The sequence below is a fragment of the Echinops telfairi genome, unplaced genomic scaffold (assembly GCF_000313985.2).
Source record: "Echinops telfairi isolate 266 unplaced genomic scaffold, ASM31398v2 ScPeMD7_7467;HRSCAF=8505_1, whole genome shotgun sequence".
NCBI lineage: Eukaryota > Metazoa > Chordata > Mammalia > Afrosoricida > Tenrecidae > Echinops > Echinops telfairi.
The window spans coordinates 29,135,919-29,141,309 of record NW_022111368.1 but is presented as its reverse complement, the minus strand read 5'-3'; the positions used below and the strand labels follow the sequence as shown (position 1 = coordinate 29,141,309).

At 50.2% G+C, this 5,391-nt stretch overlaps 1 protein-coding gene across 1 annotated transcript in view; it reads right to left on the bottom strand.

Moving 5' to 3' along the window:
• SLC25A30 (solute carrier family 25 member 30) overlaps positions 1–3,968 on the bottom strand; it is a 15,066-nt gene extending 11,098 nt beyond the window's left edge. Inside the window, exon 1 of the mRNA XM_013005129.2 lies at positions 3,923–3,968. The gene's annotated coding sequence lies outside the window, so the exon portion shown is untranslated. The remainder of the gene's footprint in view (positions 1–3,922) is intronic.
• Positions 3,969–5,391: the final 1,423 nt, after the last annotated feature.

Sequence of the window (5,391 nt, the reverse complement as noted above, 5' to 3'; positions counted from 1 at the left end):
ACACACACACACACACACACAGAGTTTATCCCACCTCACGGTGACGCCCCAGGTGTACCCCAGTAGAAATGCGCTCCATAGGGTTTCCAAGGCTGTGACCTAAGCAGAATGCCCGGCCTTTCTTCCAAGGCACCTCTGGGAGTACATGAACTGCAAACCTCTGATTAGTAATCAAGCGCCTCCCTGTTTGCTCCATCCTGTGACTCCTAATTCTGAGTTTCATGACATTAGTAGTTGATTTTGTGGCTAGCATTACAAGTTATACTGGCTAGCATTACAGGCCAAAGCAGCTCTGGGCTCTTCCCCAGATGCAAACACTCATCTAGAGCCCAAACTGGCATTGCTTCCTGATGGTCTGGAATCAGGATTGTTCTGACCTGGTGGCGGTTTGAAGCCAGCTAGTGGAGAGACAGGTGAGGGAGTCGGCTTCCGTGAAAAACCATAGCCTCAGATATGTGCGCTGGGTGCAGTTAGACTCCTTCCTAAAGGGTCAGCAAAGAGTCAGGACTGATGGTTTAGGCTTGCAATCACATAGAATGTTTTTTTTTTTTAATTCAGATGCCTTGTCACAATAGATTTATCTTGAGTAACTCAGTGCCTTGGCCTGTATTACTGCGTCTTCAACTACAAATTTTAAAAGGGGGTGAAAATGGTGTTTTGCCTCTTCTCTTTCCTTTCCGAATGCAAGAATTAGATCCTTCAGCCATGCAGACTATTGGCCCTTCCCACAGTTAATGTTTGTTGAGAGAGAAAATAATAATTGGGTCAAAGTAGAGCCAGGGGGACCCAGTGGCTGGGAAAACAGCCAGACAAGGTTCTAGCTCCAACTGGAATGGGGACCCGGTGCCTGGAGGCTGTCCTGGGCAGAGCAACCTGTGACAGGGCTGTGGTTATTTTAGGGAGGCGACTGTGCACAGTAAACTAAACCAGTATCTTTGCATCTGGGCTCTCTCGGGGCATTCTCCGACTCACAGTCCATAACGTCATTCTAACTCTAGCTACTGTGGTGTATCTATCTGGCTGTATTCAGGGCAAGACAGCCAGGGACATCCATGTGTCCTGAGCAGTCAAGTGGTTGGGGGGGACATCTAAGCCTGACACCAGATAAGCGAGTAGGCCTTTGAAGAAATTCCAGAAATAAGTAGCGTAAAAGTAGTTCTGCCGACTGCAATCCACTTTAGGCTGCTGTGCTCCAGTGCCCCCCCCCCCCCCAAAAAAAAGTCATTTGGTCCTCCATGGCAAGTCCATGTGCTGCGGAGTGGACCAGTATTCCAGACTTTCCGAGCCAAGAGCAACTGCCAAGGCTTTCTTCTGCGGGACATCTGCATGAGTAGGAGTCAGTCAAGCACTTAACTGTACTACTCAGGAACTCCCCAGATTAGCAGGCTTGTTTTCCTGATCTTTCTTCTGGGGTACCTCTCAGTGAGGGGTCTGGCCTGTCGGACCTTTCCCCCAGTCCCTTAGCACTCAACTATTTCAAAACTCGGATCTGCTGAGTGTGTCACTCTGAGTCACTATGCGAATTGCTGAGTAGCTATGTGCCTATGTGAGCGGCTTGGGGATGCGTCAACATGATCACATTGAGTTTGGTAAGCCCTGGGTGCGCTCACCCATCAGCCTCTCCAAGGGAGAACGTTGAGGCCATTTGCTCACTCTCACTGCCATCGAGCCAAAGCCGACTCAGCCAACTCCTATGGATTTCTGAGACTGTCACTGTTCACGGGAGTGGAAAGCCCAGTCTTTCTCCCCCAAGCTGCTGGTGCTTCTGAACTGCCAACCACACAGATCGCAGCCAACGTGTACCCACTGAGAGACCCTACAGAGGGTTGCTCTGAGTTGGAACTGGCGCAATGATAGGGAGCGTTTGTTTGTACATTTTTGAAAGTTGATTTCCAAGCCTTTCTTACAAAGTGCCTCCAGCTCTTTTGTGAGCAGTGAGTGTGTTAACTATTTGCACCACTCCGAAACTCTGTTTTGACCAAAACTAAAACAAATGTAGAATTTAGAGTCCTAGAATAGCATCATAGAACCTAAGTATAAGGACTAAACTTAAAAAAAAAAACCTCAAAACTCACTGCCGTGGAGTCGGTTAACTTTGTTTAAGCCCGGCTAAAACCCCAATTAGCTCTCTGCTGCCTTGAGCACATGTGAACAACAGCTGTCATGTGTTGAATGTGTGACGTCAGGCATTGTTGCTACATTTGGGATTGTAATTCATGCCCATGACCCTATGCAACTGGTGTCGTGAACTGAGGAAACACAGGCTCAGAGAGGTAAAGCGGCTTACCTAACATCACACAGCAGCCAAGTTTCGAACTTGAAGGTATACACAATGGCCCAACACGGGCATACAGAATAAATACAGGATTTCCAACAGGGGAAATACGTCTACTAAAAAACAAAGTGGTTTCAGGGTGGTAACACCTGCACAAACTACGAAGTCCATAAGTTTCTCTCAACATTTAAGCTATGTGCAAAATTCCAAATCCTTTCTACTACATTAACTCTAATATGATTACACAGCACGTGGTCTCCTTGCCTCTTTTGCTAGGAGCCCTGGTGGGCTAGTGGTAACGCTTTGGGCAGATAACTGCAAGGTCAACAGTTCAAAGGCAGGGCTGACTACTCCCATAAACAGTTATAGTCTCTGAAACTCACAGGGGCAGTAGTACCCTGCCCTACTGGTCGCTGTAAATTGGCATCGACCTATGACAGTGAGTTTGGTTTCTTGGGTTTTTACCTCTTGCAGTTACTGCTCGAACTTTCCAAGTTCCTAAATGCTTCCCCAAGATTCTCTTGTAGAATTAATCCTAGGTAAGCCTGTGCGATTTCACTCAGTGTTCCCCTCACAGTCTGCCGTCTTCAAGTGTTACCAGTCTCCAAATGTCTGTGCTCTCGGAAACCTTTGTTCCTTTCAGAGCTGCCCTTTCCCTAGTTCTTATCGTTTTTATAACACAGCACCCCAAATAAGCCCATCACAGGCAACTGGAGTCTTGGAAATCCCATCGAGCCCAACCTCTCATTTCACATGAAATAGAGCCCACGCTCCTAGGTGGTGCCAACTGCTAATGCACCTGACTGCTGGTCTGAAAAGCTGGAGGTTTGATTCCACCCAGAGGCCTCTCCGAAGAGAGGTCTGCCGATCTATTTCTGGGACTGCCAGCCACTGAAGGCCCAGTGAGGCAGAGTTCACTCACTGACCCGCAGAGGGTCGCCCAGAGTCGATGCACGCTCAGAGTCTGGTTGTCGGTTTGTGGTCACAAGTTTGGGAGCTGAGCCAAGAACACCATCCACGCCTTTCAACTTTCATCACTAACACGTGGGAGCATCCAGGCGCTGCAGAACAGCCTGACCATTCCTTTGCTATTTGGGGGCCGGAAGAATAGAGCTGCCCATTGCAACAACTTGACATGAAATACCTTAGCCCTGGAAAGACCGTGAAATCCTAAACCGTGTTCGCCTCCGGGCACGGGAATTTCCACTGTTATTACAAACTGTCAAGCTGAGCGAACTCCACGAACAATTCCACGCACCGCGTCCCCTGCCAGGGCACGAAGCTCGCAGATGCTGCGTCCGCTGGGCTCGGCCGGAGAACGCGTCTTGGGGCTGGACGGCCCTATGCCAGGAACCCACGGCATCAGCCCCGGCGAGCAGAACCGGCTGGCGGAAGGCAGCAGCAGACGGAGCGGGGCCCAGTCCGGGAACCTGCGCCCCGAGCCGGGCCTGCGCGGGAACCGGAGAGCCCCCCAACCGTGCCACGCGCCGCCACGCCGCGTTCGCCGAGACCGGTACCCCCCACAGCCACCTCCGGCCCCCGGGGGCAGCAGCCCAGAGCCGCGGGAATGAGGGAGGCGGGTCGGAGGAGGGGCAACCGGGAGCGAGCGCGAAGCAGCCGGCGCAGCCTGGGGCACGCAGCACTTACCCGGCGGCGGCGGCGGCCTTCCGCGTCCTCCTCCGAGGCCCCTCGGTCACCACAGCCGGCGGCCGCGCAGAAGGCGGAGAGAAGGCCTCCGAGCGGCGGGGGCGGGCCGGAGGCTGCGCGTAGCCCCGCCCTCCGGGGGGCCGCCTGCGCGGGCCCGCCCAGCAGCTTGGCGCCTATTGGTGGTCACCATAAGGCCCCGCCCCCGAAGCTCCGCCCCGGCAACCGGCGTTGGAGTTTATGGGCGGAGACGTGGTCCTTACACTTCACCGTATTGGGGTGGAGAGCTTCTAAGGCCTGGGTGTGCTCCAGTCCCGACCCTGGCGTGCGCGGGAGCCTGGGCCTGAATCAGGAGCGTTACCGAAGAGGAGGTGTAACGTGAAGCCGTGCTGTCTGCAGGAAGAAAGCTTGCACCACTTTTTTTACTCCGGCTTTTTAGCTGATGAACTGCTAACTGGGTTCAATTCTGTGCGCATCCCGTGCTGCCAGCACCCATCCGGAAGTACAGGTTTAGGAATTGTTAGGACGCCGAACAGGTTTTAGTGAAACTTCCAACTTAAGGCAGGTTAGGAATAAAGGCCAGGCCATCTATTTCTGAAAACCAGTCAATGCGAATCTAAGGAATCGGTAACCATGAGACCAGAAGAACTGAGTGGTGCCCAGCTACCATGATTATTATGGTTTATTTTTTTTAATCATTTTATTGGGGGCTCGCTCAACGCTTACCATCCATACATCCATCCATTGTGTCAAACACATTTGTACATCTGTTGCCATCATCATTCTCAGAGCATTTGCTTTCTACTTGAGCCCTTGGGATTATTATGTTTCGATCAAGGACTCAGTAGATGATTCCTAATGAAGAGGAGGGAAACTGTGGAGGATTCCGAATTTCTTATCGAAGCCAGGTTTACTAGACCCACGGAGACTGGAGGAAACACCCGAGTCCGTGCATCGTTGAGGCGAACATCGCTGAGCCATGAACCAAAACTATCCCATAACGTTGTCTTTCAACAAATTACAAGTTAGCTGAGTTGGTTTAGAATGTTTGGCATGAGCATTGCATATTCTTTATGATTTTTACATAAAATCTGTATTTCCTTGGTTGGTAGTGAGGTCAACCATGTTTACATATGTTTATTGTTTATTTATGTTTATTTTCTGTGATTCTAGCCTTTACTTATTTTCTGATTAAAAAAATAAAGAAACGGATCAAAATGGAAATTAATGGTGGTGAAAAAATATGGGGAGATGATTGAATGCATGTATAAGCTACTTCGTACGTTTTCATGAAAAATATTTTTACGTAACATATAAAATCATTTGGGCATTTCAAACTGAAATCACAAGGCAGTCTGTCTGATTCCCAGGTTCTTCGTGTCTACTATTACAGATGTGTCTCATAAATAGCAGACGCCTCAGCTTGCCTTATACTTGGTGAATGCTCAAAAGGTGAGGGCTGACAGTTGGAT